At 35.8% G+C, this 27,999-nt stretch overlaps 1 long non-coding RNA gene across 1 annotated transcript; it reads left to right on the top strand.

Moving 5' to 3' along the window:
* Positions 1-27,973, top strand: LOC110358025 (uncharacterized). The gene is made up of 4 exons (XR_010469806.1): positions 1-476; positions 8,284-8,371; positions 26,868-26,985; positions 27,256-27,973. It is a non-coding gene; the product is annotated as an uncharacterized LOC110358025 (long non-coding RNA).
* Positions 27,974-27,999: the final 26 nt, after the last annotated feature.

Below are 27,999 nucleotides of genomic sequence, written 5' to 3'. Positions count from 1 at the left end.
AGCTCACTATCATGGCAGCTTTGTAACTACACTGCCAGGGCACTTTCTGTCCCCAGTGCCCTGAGGTGGGTTGGGGTGCTCCCTTTATACTAGGCACATTGCTTGACATGACTGCTACTGCTGAGGGGGTAGTTAGGCAGCTTCTCTAGCTTCCCTGGGCAGTATGCATTGTAGACCTCATAGTGGGGAGTGCCGTGTGGGCACACTTCGTTTCCGCTGAGGAGTTGGGGCGGTGACCTGCCAGCCAGGACCACCAGCTGCGGGAACAATTGCCTCTCAGCAGTCAGACTAGCTGACTTGACTTTTACTTTGCTCACCAATAGGTATTTTAAGGACACAGGCCGTGGAAGAAGAGTGAAAAACTATTCTAATTTACTGTGTGACTGACTCAAAAGTGCAAACAGGGTGACACACCATATGTGACTTCAATACCAAAGACTACAGGACACAATATTTCCTGAGCCTCTATTCTAAAAGTAAGTACAGTTATGGTTGGTATTGAGCAAATGTTAACTCTTCCCAGAGAAGACTCCATATTCTGCATAATTTCTTATTTTATTTTTCTGCCTTTTTTTTTTTTTTTTTACATCAGAACTTTATTTTCCTCTCTCCCTTCTTATTTCTTTGTTATGCAAAACCAATTTCTTATACCAAGCTGAAGTTTTGCAATACCTACCACAATGGCTGTGACTACTGCAGCACCTGCTCTTCCTGCCTTTGCATGGTTTTGTATGTATGCACACATACACTATTTTGTCCATGTTAGTAATACTATAGATTGAATAAAAATCACAGGTTATATATTCTTTATTACAGAATCAGCTTTTCTTTTTGGTTCCTTTTCTGACAGCTGTCTGGACAAGTTATTTTCAGAAATATAGAGCATCTCAACTTCAAGGCTGCATCTGACTTTGATTTAGCAGATAGAAACAATGTTTGCTTAAAGACACCTTAAGAAACAATAGAAAATATAGTATTCCTTTGCCTTTCAATGCTTTCAATGATAGGTATTCATGGGTCTCTGAAAACGGAATTTAAGAGTTGATGTTCTAAGCTAAAAACTTAATTAAAAATTTAGAAACGTTGCTTTCTAAATTACTATTTTGGAATTTAGTGACCTGCACTTCAGAAAATGAGATGCTAGTCAGAATACAGTAGGACTATATGATAAAGGATTCAGCAGCCTTTATATTGTTGGAGGCGTGGTACACAACTTATAAGAAGTAGTGTTGTTCTGTTTCTGTGACTGCCTTTCCTCCTTTTTTTCCTGGTTCTGCACTTCTCCCTGAACAAAGAACTGTGTTCACTATTTCTCCTTCCCGTCAGCTCTTCGACTAGTCAGGAAGCCCATAGCCCATTATGCTGTGTCTGCACAAATGCAGCAATGCAAAGTGCATGTTATGCTATGTCTAATATTTCAACTTATAACCCAGCTACACAGTGGACACTTTTTTTAAAGAAAAACAAAAGCTCTCCAGCAAAGGACCCTTATGTGCATAGGATAATCCTCACAGTTCTCCTCCTTCTCACTCATCTTAATTGATTGCTTGGTGACTTGGAAAACTAACTTTTTCCTCTTGTTGTGACACATGCATTTCAGACCACCTGAGGCAAGCATACAGTAAAAAAAAACGCCAGTGTTTGTACTGTGGCATGTACAAATTGCAGATAAAATCTCTTCCTTAGATATACCTGCAAACAAACAAAATTACACAAAAACACATAGTGTGGATGGGTTTCTACTAGATGGAGATTTGTTATTGAACTAGCCAGGCCCAAAGGACTTTCATGGCCACCTCAGAAAGCTGAAAACAGGACCTGCTGTGGGGGTGAGGCAGTTCTACAATAACAGGGCCTCAACATGACATAAATCAATGGACCTATCAGCAGTGACTCCAGCATGTGGACAGCTCATGAACATAGACGATATCCAATTAGTGAATGCATGCTTGCAGCGTGGATGCGTGATTAGAGAATAGTTGCATATATAAGGAGGCTTGTTTCTGTAATAAATGGCTCTAGCGTGATTCACATTGAATCGGAGTGCAGAGTCTTTTATTTGTTCCAACAACGTAGCATAAATGTCACTGGGATAACTATCAATCTCAGAAACAGAGGTGAATTAAGATAAGAAGGTACGCATCAATAATTTATGTAAATCTCACAATATCCCTACAATTTTTTACATTTCACTAAGTTTAAAAAGAGAAGCATTGGGTACATGGTTCATCAAAAAATTAGGATTAATTTGTTTTTTGTTGGTTTGTTTGTTTTTCTCAATCTGTAAAGAGCTTCTACTACCAGAAAATTAAATGCCTGTTTTCCTCTTCGCCACACCAAGATAGCACCAAACTTTGCATCTCCTTAATTGGCTGAAGAATTATGTTTATAAAATGATCAAACTTTTCTTGAATCAGCAGGTTTCTCAGTTTGCTTGCTGCATGAGTGAATAAGACTTAAAGGATTTCAGCCAAATGATTCCATTCATCAATTAAGTGCAACACTTTACATTGCTTTATATCTTGCCACAACAGTTTTCTATGTGGGGAAAGCAAAGAATCCCTTTCAGGTCAACTTCACAAAGATGATTTATTTTACTTTATTTTGTTTGGTTTTGTTTGTTATGGGAAGTTTAAGGATTGGGAGGCAGGGGGGACATTTATTTTCAACCATTACAGGCTCTGCAAGAATTCCAATAGTACCACTATTCAGAGTTAAACTAGACTAGGGGTTTTGAGCCTTTTAATATATTGAGACAATGAAAACAAAAATTTAGGAATGGACTGAGATCCAAAATCACATCTTCAGTCAAGCATTAGAACTTTGTGAAATAAAGTACACCAATTTTAACATCACCATCTCAACCTCCTAAACACATATGGACATCAGGTCCTTAGCATCATGTGATTCATTCTTGAAGATCCGCCTGTTATTCCTGTGACTTGTTTATGTAGACAGAGCCAAGGATGGTCAATGTTCACCCGGAGGATCTTAAGTAAAAATTGGCCTGCAACGTTAATCTAAATGCATAGTTTTATCTGTAAAGTTTTGTTCTAGGATTCTGGCTATTCTGCAGGTATTTCAATTGAAAACAGGGACTCTTCTGATTAAGAAAAAAAAAAAGAAAAAAAAAGAAAAAAAAAAAAAGAGGGGCATGTGTAGAATCAGGGATAACAACATAACCTGCACACTGCAGATCACTACTTAGTGGAAAGCTGCCTGTTGCTTATTAGCACTATGAATTAAAAGTCTAATGCACTTTTGTGCTCATCATGGGCTGGTTTGTCACAGTAAATACAGATGGGTTTTTCTTTGTTTTGTTTTGGTTTTGTTTTTGTTTTTTTTTTTATGCTTTATTGTCAAGGTGGATGTGTGCCATCAAGAGAAAGGAAAACAGAGTCTGAGCCCCTGTATATCAGTTAAGCCACGTGGATGCTTGTCCTGGAACAGACATGATCAAGTATTTTAGTCACCGAGGAAGCTACAACTGCCCAGAGTATCTTGGAGTAAGGGTATCGTGTTGAGTAAACAAAAAATAAACAGGAGAGAGACAAAGTAGAAAAACAAACAAACAGACCCAAACAAACAAGCAAACAAAGCAAATAACACCAAAAAAACCCACCACCTCACACAAACTTCAGCTGCAAAAATAAAAATTTTGTTATGCTATTTGAACAAATTACATACTCGGAATGTATGACCTCAAGAGATCAAGATGCCATCTCTGGATCTGATATAACTTCATGACCTTGCACTGAGAGAGCATGGCCACAGATATGGGAGTCTTAGTCCTTTAACAGACAGCAGGACCTTCAATGAGTGATTCAGTGGTCTAGAAGGTTTGGCAGGGAGCAACTACAACCAGCCAATGAAAAACAGTAGACAAAGAAAATGTCTAAGGTGATTTCTGGTGCCCTGATAGTTGATTAAGGGCCGCTCATTAGTTATCTCTTAGCTGGGTTTCAGAACAGACATAGGAAACTTGAAGAGAAAAATAACCTGCTTTTGAGTACTAGAAAAAGCAGAGAAACTGCATTAGATAAGGGTGATGGGGACTCCACTAGTTGGAGAGAATTCAAACCCCCAGTTTTCGCTTACAATATTATTCTACAGTTATGAGTAAGACTTTGACAAGCTGCCTTTCTCCTGCTAAAGGCGATTATACAAGCTTTGCAAGATTTACAAGACAAAAATAACAATAAGCAAAGTCAAGTTTGACTGTATCCCAGTGGCTTGAGGACTTCCTGAGTTCTGGTCTTTTGGAAATCCTTACACATATTGCATTGAAGAAAAAATATGCAAACAGAACCCTAGATGCAGGGACAAGAGTTATTTATGCTGTCCCCTGCTGTTACATTCTTGAATGAAACTACCATGACTGTGAAATCTTGAACAACTGTATTTCAGAATAAACTCAGCCCCTTTTCTATTGTCTTGGCCTAAGTGGGAACAAAATCAGTTCTTGAATACCTCTTTCAACCTATCTTTGAATTCGATGTTGTTTACAAAGAGACTAAGTGATTAGATGGTCATATACAACGGATTGTTTGGGAGCCAGTATGTAGGGTATTTGGGATCCAAAATTGAAGTCTTCTTTTACTTAGTGTTACCAGGATTAGGTGGTCTGGTCCGAATTTATTTCAATTTAAGCAGATTTTAGACTGAATTTTAGTCTGAATTTTATCGTCTGCTTGTTCCAACTTCAGCTTGGAACATTTCGTAGCCACGTTTATTGGTTGTTCATAATATTGATTACCAAATGGAATATTAACTGTAGATTGAGCTTCTGGGTTTTATTATGACACAAATAACAAAAACTCGTAACTGGAGTATTTGAACTGCATAGTATTTCCTGCCTTCTCCTGTCCTGGTCTTGGAAGCATTAAGAAGGTTCACAACAGAAAAATTAAACACTACAATGCCTCCAGCTTGGAAAGACACTCCAAATTTCCGTTAGTTAAACTAAAAGACTGAGATGGACTTGGGACTAAATCTGTTTCACATAGGTAAATGCTAACACATTGTTCATATAAAGCAGGTCTTCGTGGGTCAGAGAGGTAGGGGTGAACCTGAGAGCTTTTATGTGCATGAGTAGCCCTATCACAGACCATGATATAAAGCAGCTTTTTCTCACATTCTTAATTTGAATTTTACACCTTGATCTTTACAGGTACTGCTAATATGCCCTTGCAAATGTAAGTTGTTTCAAATGAGCAAAACTGGAATTTCTTGCTACATGACTAATTAGCATAAGCAATCTTTTGTCTCATAGCAACCTCAATCAGATGATGATGAACACCTGCCAGCCCAGATGGCTTGGGGAGGAATTTTCTGGTTTAATAGAATACTATTGCTGCGCTGCCTCAAACTATTATTTAACAGAAATTTTGTGAGAAGTCTGAAAAGTGATTATTGTGAATTCTTAACAAATAAACATCTCCAAAATTGTCATTTTCAACTGTCAGCACTCGTCAAGGCATGGCTTTAAAAAATGCATGGCTGTTACATCTTATTCTGTCTATGTGTGCTAACAATGGTATTGAATAGGAATTAACTCAGGAATACAGCAAAACCAGTAGGACCTGCAAAATTACAAAACCTATTTCCTCATTATAAGATTTTATTGTCATCAGTTGCAGTCTGTAGTTCTAAATTGCTGTATGAACAAACTTATCGAGTTCTAGTGGAATATTTTTGTAAAATTTCAGATAGAGGTACATGAACTCTCAAATATTCATTGAAATGACTCTTGTAACTTATTACAATAGTTCAGTACTGGTATGTGGAGAACTCCAAAATATATCTGTATGCTAGAGATATTGTTGCAGTAACTTTATAACTCAGTGCTGAAATTCTGATCTCACTGATGTCAAAAATACCAAGATTTCAGCCACCAAACATGGGAAGCTTAAAAATATCAACAATTTTTTAATGTTATCTACAAATTTTTAGAGAAGATATATTTTTTTAAGCCTTTCCCATAATCCTGTATCTTAAACTCTGAAGAGATTAAGAAATATCTTTGAAGAAAGCAACATTATTAGTTTTGGTGAAAACTCTGTTTCATGGTCCCTTCTGCATTTTATACTACAACTCAAAATTTGACTAAAATTAACAGATTGACTTTTAAGTGGCTACATACTTCAGTTTGAATATTATAGCTAGAAAGCTGTATATTTAATAATACAGGGAGTAAGAAAAGGCCTCTTGGAAATTTTGTGTACTCTGTATTTCATCTTGGCTTTCTCTGTGTGGCATTCAGTAATCAATATTGGTGCTTAATTTTAGAGATGGTGAGGCAGACTGATAATAAAAAAAGCTTAGGGTTAAAAAAAGCTTTTCAATTATTATCCCACTTTCCCCTGTATCTCCTCTTCTTTTTGTAAAATAGTTCAATATGAAATGTGAAGAACGAATTTAAGAAGACTAGTTTACTCTGAAGCTTCAGGAACAACTTTGGCAGGCACAACATATGCTAATATATTCCTAAACTTGAATATAGCAGTTCTAGTGATCCATGAGTCAGACAAAAAATCAGTTTCAGTTTGGAATTCAAGTATTGACTTAGAACCATTAACAATAAAGCCTTGTTTTTTTCTCAGTAGTCTAAACAGAGATCCTTGAGAAAATATATAAGCTGCATAAAGGCTTATGCATGAATTTACATTTCCTTCCATGATAGAATCAACACTTCAGATGGTATGTAAGTTTTGAGATGAAGGTATTTCACCATTCACTTACCATTCATTGAGGATGTAGTGTATAATTTCGTCTCCTAACACCTTCCCATAGCTGTATTTGCTGGCAGCCTTCAACTGGGAAAGAAAAATACACCATATTATGTTCTGTAGAACTCGGTCACTTAGGACTGGAAGAGCAATCTTCTTAGTGTCAGAGGGAAACCCGTATTCTCCCCTAAACACCAGAAAACCACAAGGCAAAAGAAACAGCTACACTGACAAAAAAGGTAAAAGAGAAGCTGGGATGTGTCACGCTGCAAGAATGGCACAAAACGTTTATGTCAGAACACAGAATATGTATTTTAGTTAAATTTCAGTAAAAATAGCCAATTTTCATTCACCAACTTATTAAACTATTGGCAATTTACATTGCAGTATTTTGCTTAGGAGTATTTCCTCCTTTTTTTCCCCTCTCTTTGTTTTGTTTCTATTTTTCTTTAGAAGAGAGAGAAGGAACAGAAGTGTATTATTTTAAAGGACTGTCTTCTCTTATATTTTTTTTTTCTCTAAAATAACAATAGGTGTGATCATATTATCCAGAAGTGATAAGTATGAAATTCAGGCCTCTGAGATACATAATCTGAGGCACCACTTTGCCCGTTAATGAATAAATGAAGATCCCTAATTGTTCATAACACACATCCTGTTTCTTTCTTAAAATGTGTGATAAATTTAGAACATACCCCACATATCTTCTTACTAATAATGTTTAGAGAAAACTCACAGTAGCAAGCAAATTACAAGAGTGCCATTAACTCAATTCCCCCAGGTCAGTTATTTTACCTTAAAAAAAAAATAAAAAAAATTATTGAGGCTTCAAGACTAAAAACAACAGGAGTTGACAGGAAGGTCTTTTATTTCCAACTTCCTTGTTGGATATCTTGCTGCAGTCTACTTAGTTCATTCTTCGACTATTTGATGACAAAGTTTTCTCAGGTTTCATTTCAGTTGTAGCTTGAAGCACACAGGACAAAATAGATGAAGTCATCAAATTCAAGCCTGACAGACATTTCAGAAGGGACGTGTTAAAAATAGCACAACTGTTATCCAAGTATTTCTTCAAGCCAAAGTCCTTGGAAATGACAAAAGCCCTCAGGTATTCATGTACATACATGGGGGATGTAAACACATATACACACATACCTAAATATGAATATGTATTCAACACACAGTGAAGAGAGATTAAGAGGGGAATATTCAGAACAGTATGAGACAATTTATTTTGTATGGCAGAGGACATTGTTTAGGCAGATAATGTGACCAGCTGCTGAGATTTCTGAGCACACCTCCATACCTTATCTATTTTAAAGTTCTGTATTGGGTAAAAATTTGAGCTAGAATATTAATTTTCTCCTGAGATGAATGGATTGGCAAAATATCTGCCCAGAAATCCATTATATTATATATGGGAATGATTGAGTAAATGACTAAATATATAGATACGCATTTATATTTTGAAACTAATCTGTATATGAGTCAGGAGTGTCAACATAATCACCTTTCCAGTTCAGGACAGTAGCAATTAGAAATATTTTTTTTCCAGGATAGGAGGAAGAGGCCACTGCATTCCCAAACAGCAACATATGAACCAGGAACAATTCTTCTAGGAAGTTAGACAATGGATGTATTGGGTAAGTCAGAAGTTATTTCTTCTATTGCAATTTTTAAATTATGTTTTTCCTTCTTTCTTGATTCTTTATGATGTGTGAACATCTTTTTGGTGTGCTATTAATCTCAGCAGTTGCTCAGTGATTCTGTCTGCTCCCTGTTCCAAGAACTGACAGTTACCTCTGCGGATCATCAGCTCTGCTTACAATTTCTCTTCAGAAATCACTCCTCTTTTGCTGCACTACCGTGATGTTTTCAAATGTCTGCTCTCTCAGATAAAGGGAGAAAACAGAACAAAATAAAAAAAACACCTGAGTGCTTTCAGAGCTACATTTAATTTCTACATTCCTGTCTAGTCTGCTTGGGACTTGTTAATATTATAAATAGAGGCAGTAAGGCAATCTGAAGTAAAAGAAGAATTGTACTCTGTCAAGCTGCATGAGACAAGGGTGTGCATTTAGAGTCCTCGTGGTGAAATTATGAACCATTGATTTGAATTCTTCAGCTAATGGTCAAACCCTGAACACAGCATGATTTGTAACATCAGTAAGAATTCATACTCATGAGTCAGTCTGAAAAAACACTGAAGCCATTTCATTCTGTATCCAGTTACTTGCAATTTTCATAACAGTAATTTTGAAAGATTATATCAGAAATTGCATTTAATGCTTCCTGTGTCGTATGTTCCATTCTTCAGTTAGTCAGGAATAAAATCAACATTCAAAATAAGACCTATCTATGATTCTTTCAACATGCTCTATATTCTCTCTTTCACATATGATCAGAGAACCAAAATGTGAGTGAACACTTTCAAAGTGAAACATAATCCACCCAGAACCTTTCAAAAAGAAGTTTCAATGACCTAAAAGAATGTATTTAAAATGTATTTTAAAATGTATTTTAAAATGTTTATTAGAAGTTAAAAAAAAAGAAAAACTAAAAAAAAAAACCTAAAAAAAATACTACTGTAAAGAAATGCAGTGTTCAGTACTAGAATATCGGCACTATGCTATATATATACAACCACGATATTAAGTCAAAAAAATGCATGCAACTGCTGCCTGCATGTTACACAGCTTCAGAATGATTTACTGGCGACATTTGTAGGAACAATTTCCTTCTTTTCAAGTTTATTTAAAGTTGCTACTGTGCAATGCAAGATGAAATGCATGGACACAAAATGCAGGATAATGACTTCTTTCTAGCTTAGTCTCCTTCCCCACTGTAGGATCAAGTTCTCTCCTGGATCAACATTAGTTCTTAATATTAAAAAGAATAAGGTGAACAAAACAAAATGTCCTAGGAACATTCTTGGGTATTATATATTAATCAATTTAGCCAAGTTCCAGGGATTTTTGCTTTCCATGAGCATTGAAGAAATACAGTTTACTGGCATGAATACTATGGAAAGCAGTATTAAATTACCATCAATAGTTGTGTTGAAAGGGTTTGATTTTGCAGCCAATTAAGGAGCAAAAATAATTATTTGTAATTTAGATGTTTTCATTGCAATATGAATATTATAACAGTGTAATTGAATTTAGTATCTTCTTAATTGATCCAATGAGTGTAGAACATCATTATTGGATAGATCCACTCACAGCGACCAGACAAAGAGAAAACATTATAAATTCATTCAGTGAAATGTGTTAGCTAAATTATCCATTCTGCTATGAAGATGTGAAAGTCTGCTTTCTGAAGGTTTCTTAACATAAGAATGGAGCAATAACTTAGCTGAGGAATAGAGAATGAAATTTTATGGATATGTTGTCTGACTCTATAAATGAGGGCAATAAATCAACTAGAACAAAAAATCAAACTAGAACTAGAACAAAATAAAAATAATAGAAATTCAAATTCACTAGTTTTTCCAGGTATTGTTAAAGCATCTCCTGTGCTTTGCCTAACGTGCCAGTCCCTTCTGAGAGCCAGGATAAGAGTTACTTTTCAAAAGAATCTAATTAGTACATACATTACGAGCACTATCTCTGTAACTTTATTGAATGTGGATGACAGCAAGAGATGTCAGGAAACTGTCATAGGAAGGTTACAAGGAAAGGGTCTGAAAATCTGGAATGCTGATTGGGTGAAAGTCAAAGTCATTGAAATTGTAATTTGAAGGACAAAATCTGCATTTCATCTCATATGAATTTCGATGTTCTGAGCTACTTTGTTCTGCAACCAAACAAAAGTGTCGTGAAAGTACAGACTTGGCAGGTCTTCCAGTGCTCCCATTACTGGTAGAACTGGAAATGGGAAGTTACCTGAGCTTTTATTTCCTGCAGGATCTTTTAAGGAGGAAAAAGTCTGACAGCCATTGAAATTTTTCAGCTGACTATTCTGCAGCCACAATGGAAAGAAAGGATAAAATCTTCTTCCTTTCCTTCCTCTTCATAATTTCTGAATATGAAGGCAGAACTGAATGGCTACTTTCTGTGAGATTCAGATTTGTAAATAGTCCTCCTGGATTAATGTTTGTAGATGTGTTGGAAGTATGAAAACTGAAGTCTAGATCCACTGCATAAAGTTGTGTTAAATCTCATCAAAAGAACTGGATGAAGTTACCTTGGCTGTTTCTACCTGAGTTTTGGATTCAATCAGTATTCACTATAAAGATACAACTGTAATTTTTCTCTTCATTTTCACTGATTACAGATGGTTCTGTACTGCAGTTTTAGGACATCTGTCTAAGCTTGTAATTTCAAGCGTAACGATATCTGTTGGCTTAGAGACTCTGCAATGATTTATTCTGGTCCTGCTTTGACATGACTGCTGAACAGAGTCTGGATCTGGGAAATCTTACAAGGTAGCAGGATGTGCAGTCTTAGCAGTGGAAGATATCCAAACTGAGTGCAGGCTGTAGAGATCAATTAATCATACTTGTTCTAGGCCAGAGCTCCTGGGCGTAGTAAAGCTACATGTATTAATTACTAGAAATAATCTTTGAAATATTTGCATGAAGCTTCCATTGACAGCAGTGAATGACTGTACCCTTCATGCTGTTGAATAAACTTTCCACTGTAAGAATAGAGTGCCTAAAACATTAATGGGAAGTCCAGAAGTCCTGCAACCAAGGAAGATAAAAAGCAATATCACTTATGATTTTAATGACAGGTAAATGGGATGAAAGAAGCCTGTTTCCAAACACAAAGCTACCTTTCAGACCTCACTTATATAAGTAGTCTAAACTTGCACATATTGATTTGACTTCCAGTCCCCACTCATAAGGCAATACTGTTTAACAGAATATACTTTCTTCTACCCTAAACAGGGTACAACGTGTTTATACCTAACCAGTGTATGTGCAAGTATTCTACAGGAAAGAAAATAAACACTAAAAACTAAAACCAAATTCCAAACTCCTACTACTCAGACTGGACGCAGAAGTTACACAGAATTCGCAATAAACAAATGTTAGTTACCAAAATGTTCCATTCTCTGTTCATCATTGACATGACAAAAAACCTCCGTATTAAGTGGTACTTAAATGAATTGTGAAACTTACATAAGAGTCCCAGACCATGATTAGATTGAAGTTAACATTGTTACCCTATTCATTCCTACATAATCACGGGAGAAACTGTATTCCTTTTTTTGGTTCTTCTCACAGGATTGCATCATACTTCTCCACCATTTTATAATTACAATCAATATACTTAAAGATTTTCAATTCTACCCTAACTTGTCCACTGTTTTTCTCAAATTGTGACAAAACCACTTTCTAACTACCCAAGAATATGCCATAAAAAATGCTGCATACTTAATCAAGTTTAGTTAGCCTGAAGTCCAGGGTTAGGATGAGGGATAGCAATTTTCAGGTAAGACAGGGCTAAGAAATCAGTCTATAGATCAGGATCAAAACCACCCATAACCAGGCTATACCTGAGCTAGAAAGTACCACTTTTCTGGTGTAGCTCAGGCAGGGACTGAATGTCCCAGGCGAAGTTCAAATAGTGGTGCTGGGATAACTGGTGTGGGTGGAGGCTCCAGGTGAAGCTGGTCAGGGTCAGTCAGGTTAGTCAGGTTAGTCAGCTCTTTTGTGTTGGAGATAAATTTTGACAGTGTTTTTTGCTATCAGATGTGGAGCTGTAAAAAGTGCTGGAATAGACCAGGCAGAAAACCTAGGTAAGAATATATTTTTCCTTTAGAAGAACAGATCTAAGGTATTCAGAAGATTATTAAACCATTAGTAGAGATATGTCAAACTTTATCTTGTCGTTCCTTAGGAGTGAAAAGGTTTGGCTGTTCTCCTAGCAGGGAAATAAATGAGGCAACAAGAATGGTAGAAGTCAGACTTTTACAATGTCTGAGAATGTAGTTTTGTAAACTAATTATCAACAACTTCTTTTTCCTCACCTTCTCTATTTGATAGACGGTGCAATGGTAAGTGCCTCCTTCAGAAGTCCATATTTTACTATTAGCTGAGTCAAACACAGTGATCACATTTCAAAAAGAAATTTTGATATGACAGGTACAAAGCTGAAATTATTTGTGGGCTGCAAAGCCAACATCTTTAAGGAATTGTCCAAACTAAGTAAGAGGAGTGCTTTTGAATGAGGTAGAGTTGCAGCCTCTCAGGCCTTTAGGCAACCAGATCATTCTTGGTACCTTTAGGAGGTCCTCCTTTAAAAGGCGGCAAATCCAAATTTCCTACTGGTGTTTTTGTTTAGTTTGTGCTGTCCATATTCTACTTTTTTGCATCTCCTTCTTCTGTAAAACAAGGTATTATAGGTTTTTGTCAAAATTGGATAAAGACCTAGTGTTAGGATAGTATTTCAATAAGGCTGGAAGAATTTTACTGCTACAAACTTCAAGGTATTGAAATAGTAGGGGCGCAACAAGTATACCTGGTGTGAAACAGTGTTTGTAACAAGCTATTTCAGCTTCTACGTTCTCTCAAGATATTTTTAAATAAAACCAACTTATTGTGCCAAATTTTATAGCAGTGTTATTCCATTTTCTTGCTCACTCAATCCACCTGAAGATGACAAACTCACTTTAATAGGGTTTTAATTAGTTTCCATATCTCATGTGTTTGTATTATGTAGCTCTGAGATTTTATTTGTGTATGGGAAAAAATAAATTTAAGCAATTGAAATTATTTATGTGCCTCGGTTTTAACATTCCCAAAACAGATGGCTTTGACATTTTTTTTATTCTGTGTGTAGGTGTATGATAGATATATAAATATCCATTGTTATGTATATTCAACAACAATACATGTATTACACATATATGTATATAAAACCAATACAATATACATATTGTTGCCCATGTATAACATATTGTTGTTATATATATGTGTGTGTGTATGTATATGTACTGTTGTTATTCCAGATTGTTTGGATAAACTTTTCACTTCATGAGCAATTGTATTAGAAGAAGAAACAAAGATAGACAGGAGGTCAACTGAAGGATTTTTGTGCTGTTAAACTCGATTATGAGCAATGACTGAAATGAATTTAAAAATGTCTTTCCTGAAGGGTGAATGTACTCTACTCTCCAATATCTGATGTGACAGTGCTTGGAGGTCTTTTACAAGATGAACTAAGCTCTGCTTATTATTTTATTTTTTCAGGGAGGAGTGGGGCTTGTTGTTTTGTTTTGTGTTTTTATTTTGCATCAGTTTCCTTCAGATTTCATGGGTGCATTAGAAAACCAGTGTCAAGCATACAATAATTTGCTATATTCCCGAGATGAGCTGTTCGTCTGACAGAAGCAATTAATTTACAACACACAAAGCACAAAAAATGTTTTATTCAAAGTTGCAACAATTTTAAACGGCAAAAAGAAATGTCAGAGGACCATCTGGTATAAATTACAGGGAAAGAAACCTAACACCTATTCTCAAGGAGAGGTGATTGATTATTTTTTTTTTTTTTTTCTTAAACCCATGAAATTTGAATAGAAGAAATATGTTTTCCTTTTCAAGTCCTTTCTCTGATTCAGAGTATAGGTTCTGACATATTCCCAATTATATAATTATCTGCTCTGCACAGTCTCTGGTTTGTAGGTTGCTTCAAACTGCTCATTATATTCTTTTTAAGCAATCGCAGTAAAAATATTTGTGTCTCTCTACTGAATCCATAATTAAAAGTCTCTGGAATTACTTCAAAAAACAGTATTTAGTAGCTACAGTTAAGGCCAAATGCATTACTGGTAAGGATTTTTATACTTTTTTTTTTTTAAACTTGAAAAGTAATGTTGCATTCTCTCAGGAATATTTGACTTGGAAAAAAAAAAGGTTAAAATTTAAAACAGAAAAGTACTTAAACACATATCTAAATCTGTCATAATTCAAGATGACATATTAACATGTTCATAGGTTTTGATCCTGAAAGCAACAATTAGAGCATGTAGCCTGACAGAACTGGAAAATGTAATGCACCTGTTTCTGTAACAAGTTTTATAAGTTTCCTTTGACTGAGAAACTTCTTCCAGAAATCTGATCTTGGCTTGATGACTTCAGGTTATGGGTTGTTCATCATTTGTGTATTCTTACCCATAAAAACTGCATGAAGGTGATATTTGATTTATGGGATTTAAATATATATTAAAAATTAAGATTTTTTTTTCTCTGAAGAAAAATATTTTCCCATATCAAAGCCCTACACATGGGGAATTCCCTTTGGTCAGTTGGGGTCAGCTGTCCCAGGTGTGCCCCCTTCCGGCTTCTTATGCACCTGCAGCTTTCTTGCTGAAATGTCTTTGACTTTATATAAACGTTGATGGCAACATCCAAAACATCAATGTATTATTAACATTCTTGTCCTACTAAATCCAAAACACAACACTATACCAGCTACTAGGAAAAATTAACTTTATCCCAATGGAAACCATGACACTCCTCCTGAAGGATTAGTTACCCGTATTACAGAGGCATTGAGCCTTCTCAGACAAGTTGCTCTTCACTTTCATAAAGTTCTGTTTATTGGACCTAACAGAAATACCTAATTTAATCAGCAGAACTACTAGCAAGCACTTAATTCTCTCAAGTACAACACGCTCTTTTCCACTTTATTCAATAAAATCCACTGTGACCCAGCATTATGATTTCTCTGCTGGCAAAATGAAGAAGCAGTCTTCTTGCCACTTCTTTTCTGCTTCTTCCGTTTAATTAATCAATTCTTGCTTGTGCTGCTTGTAGCTACTAGTGAGGATCTAAGGTAAAAGAAAATATATGTCAAAATATTAAAAAAATAAACCAAACCAACCAAAAAAAACCCCCAAATCCACTCCTCCCACTTAAAAAAACCTGTCAGTACTGCTAGAGATGTCTGTGGTACCACAACCTGCTTGTGTGTGGGATCACGCCTTCCCACACTGACTATTTTCATGATATAAACAGGTATATCAACAGTTCTACATTTTACAAAAATAGAAAAAAGTTTAATACCTACAGCTTTCTACTGGCTTCTCAAATAGATCAGGTGCAGCATTAATCACTCCTTTGAGGATGATAATGGAGTTGAGGTGACTATCTACCAGCCCCGTGTTTGAAGAATACTGTGAAAATTAGACTAACACAATCAAAAGAGTGATCAAACTGAAAGCAATTAAGTTTTGAATAGAAAATTAAAAGCTAGCAAAAATAATAAGAAGAATTGCTTGGCAATTTGCAGGAGTTTTGGAAAATTCACCCAAAATATATGTTTTCCTTTTTTACCGTGTTCCCTGGGATTCTCAGTAAAGATACCAGACAGGATTCCAAGTCTGATACAGGCACTTATTTAAACCATATTCCTTTGTGGCTGAAAACCCTTAAGGATACCAACTAATTCACCAGTTTCAGCAGTAAGGTGTGTTTCTATGTCACCTTTCCATTCACCTTCTTCAAGTCGCAGCTTGTCTTCTGCTTCACCCCCATCAGTAGAGTTCCTGTTATCAGCCATGGCTGGTGAAGAAAGCAGCTGAAAGACAGTAGCATTGCCCCACCAGTTTTATACACTGATTAGTGCCTTCATGCGGGAAAAATTATCACGTAGTTCTCCTGCTGCTTCTTTTTCTCGTTAATTCTTAAGAGCACCACGAACTGATGGTCTAGAAACACAGCCTGCATTCTTTATGTAGGAACACTTCACAATAAATAGAAACAACCATATGAATCAGTCTGTATCTGTTGAACTTAAGTTATTTAGACAACTTCTCTTGTTCCCTTATGTAGAAGGAAAAAAAAGTAGTTTTTATGGTAGTTTTGAAGGTAATGGCTTCCAGGTCAAGAGGAATACTAAGAACTCAGACAAAACAGAGTATTTCTAAAACATAAACTGCTAATAAGATCACTGGTAAAACACTGTCTATTAGGTAATGTCTACTGAAAAAAACTGTTAGGTGTCTTTCTTATAAATATAAGTAAACAAAAATATGCATAATAGTGTAAGCATTATTATAAAAAAGTTATAATTAATTTAGGCATCCTTGTATTAGATGTATCTAACAGAAAAATAGTATTTTTCTCACAAAATGCTGCTACTTTTTCTCCTTCCATAAAAATGAAAAGGTTTTCTCCAGGTATCATAAAAATGGCTTAAAACAAATTGCCTTATTTTTTATTTCTATTTTGAGGTTTTATTTTGTTTACTCTAGAGCTTTCGATGTGCTGCTGAAGTCACTAACATTTTACTCTGGCAAATTCAGTCTCCCTGGGTATTTCCTTCTTCTATCTAGCGTATCTGTGTAAAATTTAGAATGACCCACCACTATGTGCCTCAACTTTGTTCAGAAATAGAATAAAGGATTAAGAGATGCTTGCTTGCTTGCTTGTTTTCATTTGGTGGAACACTGGCCCAGGTTGCCCAGAGAGGTGGTAGATGCCCCATCCCTGGAAACATTCAAGGCCAGGCTGGACAGGGCTCTGAGCAACCTGATCTAGTTGAAGATGTCCCTGCTCATTGCAGGGGGGTGGACTAGATGACCTCTGAAGGTCCCTTTCAACCCAAACTATTCTATGATTCCATGATTTTATGATTCAGAACTCAGTATGGTAACTGAGAAAAAAGAGAGGAGCACAGGGTGACACAACAGAGGGAAACTAGATTCCCAGTCTGCTTTTCAACCATCGATGTACTTCAACATTTAGGTAGTTAATGTGAGGATACATGAAGCTGACTCATATAAAACTAACTTAATTGTAGCAGTTGCCTTTATGAGGCATGTGATCCCTTGAAATCTGTTACTTTTGAGGGTTCTGTGTAAGAGAAATGAACCAAAACAAAACAAATCAAACAAACAACAAGTAGCCAGGAGGCTTAGTTTATTCAAGAGTATTAGGGAATAATTTCTAAGCTGAAAAATCAGTGTGATTGAGGAATGGCTTTCATAAATGACTGAGGATTGGAAAGAATGACTTTTTTTTTTTTTTTTCCACGCTATTGATTAGGCTTAAGAGATTTCTATAGCATGAGAAAGTGAGCCAGACTTACTGCCTTTCCCTAGAGAAAAAATAGAGACAAGGAACAACACCCTAAAAGCATTGTTTTCAGCACAGCTATATACTTGTAAATTAGTTGATCACTGGCAGCTATCTACAGAAACCTAATTTCAAAAGCAGAACTTCAGGTAAAATACCAAAATGACATGACTCCATTTACTCAGTGTTTTATGAAAGCCCACCTACAACCATAAGTACAACTCATTCATTGCATTTCTAATATTTTTATATGACTTATATACCTCATGTACCCTTTTTGAGGTTTGAATCTTCTACATTTTCATCTGATGTACAGCTTCTATCTCCAACAGCAAGGGCTCATCCTTTTACATTCTGAAGGGCTGAGCAATTGTGAGAAATGTAAAACCATGACAAGCTATGGGATCCTGCCAGTGAAGAGCAGGATAATAATTAAAAAATAATAAATCTAATGTATTCTGTAGTATACTATACCTATGAAATACTTTTTTCCCTTAAATTAATTCATTAATTGAGTTTTTTCTATCATTTAGGCATATCTGATAATGTTTTTCTAGAACAATGTATTAACTGCTTAGTAACTAAATTGCACCAGCTTTTTCTAGGTCTATAATTTTAAATATTACAACCTCACAGCCTCTTTCCTGACCTCTTCATTTCTGTACTCCCTGCTGTAGACCTCATCACATTATAATTCTTCCTCTAAATAGGTCAATGTTTCTGTTTATTGTTTGCCAATAAATTTTTGATATTCACATACAAAACAAGCTGGATTTGAAGGCAGAAGTAGCTGAACTCTGACTGCTAACAGTGGTAGATATCTGATTTAGGAGTTACCTTGCTTGTCCGTAACAGAGAAGTTAATTTCTCATTTTGATGCTTCGTGTTCTCTTTCCTGATTTATGTGCAGTGCATTTCACCCTCATCTGTCTGAGAAAAGTCTTTCAGAACCAGAACAGAGGATATTTATAGTTGTGTGTCATGTTTTTGTTTTGTTAATATTTTGTTGGGTTTGTTTGCTTTTGTTTGGTTGGTTTTATAAGAAAAGCTCTTGATTAGTAGAGCATCAAGGGACAAAAGAAACAGTAAAACTGATTCTGAATATTCCACTTCAAGTATCCAGAGAAAGCATGTATCCAAGTATCCAGTAGAAAGCATGTTGATTTTAGTCACTCTTGCTGCCTATCACTGTTTATTGAGAACTCAGCAACACACAGATAAGAAGAACTGTGCAACTAATTCTCATTGTTCCACTTGTATTCTTTCCTCATGATACAAGTGTGTATACATATAATGCATAAATATGAGGTAGTTATCTTATTTCAACGAAGAAACAAAATATGGATCTGGACACAAAATACTTACATGCAGGAGGAAAGGGCTTTTGAAGTGCCGAACATATTTTTCAAAGAGAATCAGATAGTAGATGGTGCATTTTGCCAAACAATTTCACCTTTTGTTTTACTCCCAAATCCTGATTGGTGCAGTGATAATCTGCCCTGAATGTACACATATTGCTTAATTCTCTTTTGCAATGAACTGAGCATTTTCCTTTGAGACAAAGGCCATATACAACTCCTGGCATAGAACACTTGAGGGAGCACATACTGTGCAGTGTAAGTAGAGGAAGGCAGAGCTACCTCTGCATTCCTGGTTCTTCAGCATTATTCCCAATAGCTTTTGAAAACTTCCCTTAATGCCAGGGCCCAGGCCTGGCATGATGCCATAATTGTGACAGTATTCATGTGGGCAGCAGCACAATCCTTCCATCATTTCAGGAATTTCAAACTTCAGTAAACTGAATGACAGGTAGTTAGGTTTTAGGACCATAGAAGAGTCATGGAAAACCCAGGAGAGACCCAGGCCAGAGCGTTGTGTAGTGTGGGCATAGCTGATCTACTCCAGAGGGAGAGCTCACAGGAGCACAAACACAGGTTGCCCCCTTCTGCTGGGCCTGGGGATCAGTCCTGCCAGTGGAGAATTTTTTCAAATGAGATGTAGTCCTTGTTGCTATTTATACAAGCAGCCTCAGTAATCCTTCAAAAAATCCTAGGTAGACCAACTAACCTTTTAAACAGGAGTGTGTAGAAAAAGCTGGTTTTAAGCTGTACTGGGCTTCTAAACCCTTTAGAGAGAGCAATGAAGGAAATATAAGAACAAAATGAGTGCAGGGTGAGGCCAGACTAAACCCACAGCTAATTTGGTATGGAGCTTCTCAGCATGGCTGGTAGCAGATATTACATGAAAGATGACCATGTTTTCTTGACTGAACAGGGTGTGGAACAAAAAGCCTCTATGCCCAGGCTGTGCTGTAGCCTCTAAAGAGATAACCTCACCAAATATTCACCTTCCAGGACAAGACAGGCATTGAATTATCTCTGTTTCAGTAAACCTCATCTGAAGGATGCATCTAGACTTTGCATTTAACAGCCAGTACAGGCAGATATCTGTTCTTTCTTGAATCCATTTGTACTTTAATATACATGTGCTCACTTAGTATATGACTAAAAGATCAAGAAATCAATAGCAATTAAGCAGGCATAAAAGTACTAGCCATCACATCATCTCTCCCTTCAAAGGTGAAATTTTAGCTTTTGGAAGCTCATGAAAAGTGAGACGACAGATAACAGCTTTTCAAAGCTAATGCATAGTTGTAAAAAAAACACAAACACATTACTCCATAAAAATGGAAGATCTCAGAGGAGAGTATCACTGTGAAATTACATTACTCAGAAATTACAATATTTACAAACACTTCTTGGCTGCATTTACTAGTAAGTTCTGAATTACTAAAATTACATAAGCACATTAAAAATTATCTCAGAACATGTCGTGATGCAATATTTTTCAGTTGTCAGTGCTTATGTATTCGTTTTTTTAAGTGAAAGTAATTCATTTTCTCCCAAATTAGGTGAATTAAGTAAGTCGCACCTTACAGCACTGTACTGTAATATCCATCTTTGATGACATAAAATTAGTCAAGGCATGAACAAGACATTTATTGTGAGAAGTCATACATTTAAGTTAATTGATACAATTTCTTTGGGATAAAGTCATGAGGTAGTCTCTTGGATTCATTCCAGATTAGGCTTTTATTTATATAGCTCATTTTGTACAAAAACTTTGTGAGGACTTCTTGTAGCTGGTGGAGATGTCTTTATGTAAACAGGAACTATAGTGTTCCAGGTAGCATAGAGGGTACTTCTCCACAGCTATCTACTGGAAAATGACAGCACCTGATGGGAAGACAGAAAAAACAGGCCTGAAGCATTAAGTTAAAAGATAGAATTCAGACACACAAGGCTTGAGACTGTCATCGTGCAATGTGTCAAGCTAATAAAACAGAACCAAACTTGGCAGGCAACGAAGTTGGCAGCTCCAGGAGCATCCTCAGGGGATGACATGACTGTGGAGAAGTCACCATTGTGCACAAACAGTGAATTTTTCAAATCCATCTTCAAGTCAGAATTATTTGGTTTTATGTGATTGCTCTTCCTCTAATTTGGGGGAGTAGTAAGGAGACCCACAACAGAAGGGAAAGATTAATCTGTTACTTCCAGGGCTGTTAGACCTGACATGTCTGCTATCTCTGCATCAGTTGTCTTGGAAATATTCTAAATATATTGATCATACTTGGTTATTCCTTCATGCAGGAATCACCTGTCTGCTACAAGAACAGAAATTAAAAACCTCAGAAGAATGTAACGAGGAATTTATAAATACTTCTTCATAAAAGAAATTAATAAAGACTTAAGCTTTTAAACCTTTTTGGAGTAATATAACAATTTTACATCTGATTCAAATATGTCTGCTGTTGCTCCTGTAAATTAACATGAAAAGTTATGAATAAAGCTAAATATTTCTTTCATCAAATAGCAACAAACAGTGGTAAAAGAATATGTATGCCACCAAGAATGAAATATTGATTATTCAACTGTGGAATGGTATCCGCAATAAGGTGACTAGTTTATATGTTGCTTTACTGAGAAAGAGCATGTGTTTATTCTATTTTGTTTATTTTCAACTTATGCTAATTTGGAATATTATGTAAGAGCACATGAATGAAATCATAAAAATAACAAAATAAAATTCATTTTAGCAAACTGAACACAACACAAAAACGTAGTTTTTTACAATTTCCTGTAGGATTAGGTCCAAATGGCCTAACTTCCTTCTGCATCCCTTCGCTTATTCTGCCCTATTCTGATTCCAGGCATTACCAAAGTCCCTACAATGGGCCAGCAGGAAACATTTATTTTGATAAAAACTAAACAATAGGAAGCACGTATCAAATTAAGCAGGATAACCTGTTACCTAGTTCTGCTTCCTACTAAAACTTTTCTACAAATAGTTTATAATTAATGAAAATACTTTCAGCTGTATTTCATGTAATTACCTATGAGGTAATGGGAAGTAACATTACTTCTACTTAAAAAAAAAAAAAAAAAATTGAAGACTATGTGATTTTCCCCTTTAGCTTTGCCACTGACTCCTGAAACTGCATCTATCACAGTGCCCCATGAGATAACCGTAAAAGATGTGCTTACTTAGTAAAGTGAAATCTTAGAATGAAAACCTGTCTTTACAGTTTTATTTTTAAAAAGTCCTGCAAAATCCTTAGTGTCATGATGTTCACTTGCTTGTGGCTTTTATTTATTTACTCCTGAGATACCCACTGTCTACTGCCAAATCAAGCTTTTGCTTCAATCTGTTATCTTAAATAAAAAGGAAAAAACAAAACAAAACAAAAACAAACAAACAAACAAACATAAACAAAACAAAACAAAACAAAACCCCACAACATTCAGTGCCAAAGCAACTCCAAAACCTTCACAGAAATATTGTTTCATGGTTCAAATAGTGTCTTCAAAATGAGCAATATAATGGACTTGGAGAAATGAGTTAAATTATTTGGAAGATGAGAATATTTGAAAAGTAACTGTAGAGCTCAGTGTTTAGCTACACATCAGTTTTCTAATAAAACTTATGAAAGCACACTTCTTTTAATGCTCAATGCTCAAGCAGACTTTTTTGCATTTGTTTTTAGTATTTAATTTTTCAGTAGCAGGGGGCATAAGGCAGAAGCTGTATTGGTGACAGTCTAAAACTTAGTGGAAAGACAGTACCTTTACCAAATTACTAATTATGTGAATCTTTGTGATGCGCCTTCAGAAATTAGACTTATGTGATGGAATAGACAGAGTAGTGCACCCACAGAGATTACAGAAAAGTGATGGTTACCACATTGGTTTAGTAAAATGCATGTTTGGTTGTATCAGTCAGCAGTATTCATGATGTTAGCTGCTACCCATGCTGAAAACTATATTTAGCTATCTGAGATGCTGTTTGGGCTATACTGTGTTCTATTCAAGCATTCTTAATAATGGCATTTTCAAAATTCAGTTAAAAGCAGAAGGGATATATTGAAGATAAAAGGAAAAGAGATATATGACTAGGTGTCATTCTATTATCTGCACATAGTTTTTAACAAAATAACTGTGAGAGTGGAAATAAGAAGTTCTATGTATTAAACAATAAAAAACTTGTTATTTTAAGAGAAGTCACTCTTAAAAACTCCATTTTTACACTACTCAGTTCTTAACTTGGAGTGGGTAATTAACAAGACAGAATTACCTAGAGAAAATAAATTATTTTTCAATAACCCACTGAGAATTAGTTGATAACAATCCAGGTCACTCTTTTTTTTTGATCAAATCTCCAGACTAAAATCATTGCAGTATATGTCACATGACAGGGAGCTGTAAAATACATGCTTACCAGGCACTATCTGATGCTGAACCTCCATTTTCTGCAGTAATACATTTCTGTAGTATATATTATCTTCTAGTGCAGAAGCAGCAGGAAAAATCCCCACACATGTGTAATATCTTATTGTTATTATAATGTCTCCTGGCATTGTCTTGCTTGAGCGTGGAAGGACAACTGAGTTGACGGGGAGAAATCCCGTACCTGCTTGTTGGTGAGGCAGAGCCTTGGGCACATGAATGCATCTGGGAAATCTTGATGCTATATTTCTTCAGAAATTTGCTTCCTAAGGACAAGCAAATATCTGTGATATAATATCACAGCACACTTTCTTTGTATGTGTAACACAATTTTGTCTAAAAAACAAATTCTTTTTTCATTCAAGTGAAGTTAGTAAATTCTATTGATTCCTTTAGAGGCACAGAACCTAAAAATTATGAAACAAACTCTGAATGTATGTTTTAATTAAAACCAAAACAAATTTATGGGAAATTGATGACAAACGGGAACTCAACAACAACAAAAAAACCTTTGCATGCAATCTGTTATTATTTGTTGCCATCATGAATATTTTAATGATTGTCTGCTGGCATTAACTGATCACAGGTGAAGAAAGCAAGTGCAGAGGATTTTCTTCTAAATTTTATTCTAACTGATAACAGAGAAATTAAAATGAGAAGCGTATCATGAGACTGAACTTGAATTGGCAGGAGGTTATGATCATTAGGAAGGGAAAGAGAGATCACCAAACTGAATGTAATGAACTTCAGGAGAGGTCAGGTAATAGGCAGGTAAGAGCTCAGTGAAGCAAGCCTGGGGAAAACTGTCCTTCCTTCAAAGAAATTCTAGGAACAAAAACTAAGTTTTACTACTATAGAGCAGAAAAATTATTGGCAGACGATGTGAGAAAGATGTACCTTTCTAGTGATTTACTGCTTAATTTTGACAAGAAAACTATCCTATGAGCAGGAAACCGGTACAATTAATAAAAATCCAGAGGAAAAAGTTTCGGCTACAAACAACCCACGCATGAAAAGAGACTGTAAGGTTACATATGTTATTCTGGTCTTGCTGAATTTCATTTTAAATGCTTTCTGAACTGGCTGAAGTGATCTCAGAATTTTTTTATGACTATTTTGAAAAACTTCAGTTAACATGGGTGAAGAAAGAAAATGTTACCATCTGCTGAATGGGATAAAAGTTACAGTTGAAGACCATTCAGAATAATTTCAGTTCCCAGAAAAAATAGTCAGAAGTATTAATCTAAATGCTTGTAAGTACTGAACATTAACGGCAAAGATCATGTTAATAATTTGAACTTTTTGAAACCAATTTAATTTCCTCCAAAAATTTATAGAACTCATGACAAGAAGAGAGATTTCTCTCTGTGCTTGTGAGAAGAAATAAATGTCTAATACTACAATTTTCCTACAATTTTCCTAAAGATTTTAGCAAAGTCTTAAATGGTCTTTTCCTAATAAACGTTATTAAGTGAACCCTAGCGTGTGAGGGTAAAATCAGATGAACAGATGATCTGTGTTTTAGGGTTTTGTTGTTGTTGTTGTGTTCTTTTTGGTTTGGTTTGTTTTTGCTAATGACTTGGGTATCGAAATAAGGAACAAACTTATTAAGTTTCAGTTAATATGAAAACATTCGGATTGGCTGCCTAATGGTAAATTTAGGAAAGTATAGGAGCAGACACTAGCAGAAGCTGTGAAATCTCTGTTACTGGACATAACTGAACAAATATATTTCAGGAGTGGCAGAGATGCACCCAGTCAAATTAAGTGGATGGATGCCACGAACAACCCTTTCCATCTTTATTTTTCTACCTTTGGGAGGTTATATATCCTGAATGCCACAAACTATACATAGGCTTTATTTTTGAGAGGTTTTATTATAAACTATACAAGAGAGGGTTTTCTGGAAACAGAGGGAATATAGGGATTATGCTTCTTTTCCCATTGTTATTTAAATTTATTAAATTAAATGTATCATTTGTCAACATGGTAATCCAGTAGCTTCTTACTGAAAATAAATCTGGAGAAAAAAAGACTTTTTTTCCTTTCATGCTCTTCTTGTGGTGTTTTAGTAGTCTGGGGGAACTTGTAAAGAAAAAAAACACAGCATAAGGAATAAATTTCAGAAATATTAAACATTTAATCTATGCTTGTTTAATTAGCAGTGTTGAAAAGCTGTAGAGAATAACTCGAGACCAAACATTAAAACACTTTAAATATTTTCATTTATATTAAAGTGAAAAAATATCATGCTGGAAATTTATTCCCATTACTTCCTATATCTTACGTGAATTTAAAGAAAGTTGGCCAAGTTTGCAGAACTCAAGACACATCAACATAATGGGTAGACTGAACCATCATGATCACCTAGTAATTTCAATACAAGGCTGAAAATCCAAAAAAAAACCCCAAAGCTGTTACTTCTCATAATGAAAGATTCTGGTATAGGGTTTTGTGGATGGCATTTTCAGACTTCTATGATGCTTTTTCTGAACTTTGGTGGTGCTTTATGTTAAGCCAAATTACTGAAGATTTATATAGTCAAGACTACCAGTTCAAACTATTAAAGTGTCTTGGATTTCCCACATTTACAGCAAAATTCAAAACCCGCCTGTTTGGAATAGATGTGGTACCATCACATAGGAAAAGTGAAGTTTCATCTTGCTCCTAGCATAGGAAACAAAAATGTTTAGCAATCTGAAAGCTGTGCTAGAAGCTTTTCAAGAGAACAAGATCACACAGATCAGAAATATCAGTGGTAGGATATGAAATGAATTAAACACTGAATTGGGAAATATATAGTGTTTTGCAAACAGTAAAGAGGTTTACTAACAGGTGTATTTAAATTTAGAGAACATAACACCCTTACAGAAGCTAATAGGATTTCCAGATTTAAATTTGAAATGAGTTTTTTTGTGAAAATATTTTAATGGGCTTCAACTGAAGCAGGATTTTCCTGTAAAATTGAGTTAATGCCAGCAGCTCTTTCAGTGGTTTAACAAACTGTGACAAGTCTCTCAGCACATACGGTGTTTTAATTAGACATCATAGTAGCAGGCAAATTGATCTCTTCTTGCTTTTTCTCTCAAATGTCAGTTAGTTTAAGGTGAAGTCCCAGAATGATTTCAGCTGGGGGGAGTGGAATTAGAGCAGTAGCTCAGCTCTGGCCATGAACTGAGTTTGTGTGTTGTTACTGAAGCTAATAATTTTTTTTTCTTCAGCTTGTACTCATATAGCTGAGTGGGTGAATGTCAGTAACCACATGCTGAGATCCTACTTAGTAAAGCAGAATATTAAATACGTATATGTTCTGCTGTTTTCTAGGTCAAACTAACAGAGCTTTATGAGGATTTGACTCTGAAGGTGCCGAATTGCTTCTCTGCTGTCGTAAGAGGCAGGGGATAAACCAGCTCTCAGTCTCCCTTTTGTATGTCCTCGACAGGTAATGGGATTGAGCTTTCTGTCATTTAAAAATCTGAAGCTGCATCTGCCTCATGCATAGTGCTTTGTATATGGTAGTGCTACTGAAGCTAAAACGATGGTTGGTATGGAGCTGTTTAAATAAACCTGACAGCTACAGTGGTGCCACAGAGACAGAGCAGATAGTGGCTTATCACAAGCTGTTTCAGTTCGGTCTGGGTATTTATCTGTGCTGGGGGAAAATACAAAACAAGCAGTCATTCTCCTCTCCCTCGCTTTCTTTCTTTTGCAGGATGAAACAAAAACCACCAACGCAATCCACATCAAGAGGCTTTAGATCCACTTTCCAGCACTGGCCTTTATTTTTATCTTTATGCATTTAAAGATTAAAGGTCCTTGTCACAATTGTGTTGGTTGGTATTTATAACTTTAGTAATGCTTCCATGTATCTTTTTCCCAATGCTTCAGTGGACAGAATACTCTGTGAGTGGAAGTAAGGGTTCATTTTCCTTCACTCTGTGTAAAGATTCAAACCTCTCACTCTCCAAAAGTTTTCCTTAGTCACCAGCCTATAAAACAAAATACTTTTGTAGGGCTCCTGGGGCTGCACTGTTGATCTGTGAGTGTGTGCAAAGCCAGTTCAAGTTGTAATGCTCACTTGCAACTGCTATAGAAACCATGTAGGTGACAGGTGTCGGTGCACACCTGTGTTTCCTGTGGAATATGTTGTCAAAATATGGCTAAGGTGCGCTCGCTGTCAGGAAGTTAGAAAATAGACCTGGCACCACCATTTTTAAGTTACCTTAAAAATATGAACATTTCAGTAAAAAAGGAAACAGCTTGATATTTGGCTGGGGAAGATAAATTAGATTCTAGTATTATTCCCTATCGTTTGTATTTCTACTCTGTGATGTAGACCCTACTGGGATCAAGCACTGTGACGCTCTGTCTGGGTTTCAAATCTCAGAATTCTGAATACCGCTCCTAGTAACTGAAAGCATCTGGAAATGGCTAATTGAAGGAAAATAAGCATATT

The sequence above is a fragment of the Columba livia genome, chromosome 1 (genome assembly GCF_036013475.1).
Source record: "Columba livia isolate bColLiv1 breed racing homer chromosome 1, bColLiv1.pat.W.v2, whole genome shotgun sequence".
NCBI lineage: Eukaryota > Metazoa > Chordata > Aves > Columbiformes > Columbidae > Columba > Columba livia.
Note: the sequence above shows the minus strand (reverse complement) of the source record. Positions and strands in the feature narration are given on the sequence as shown.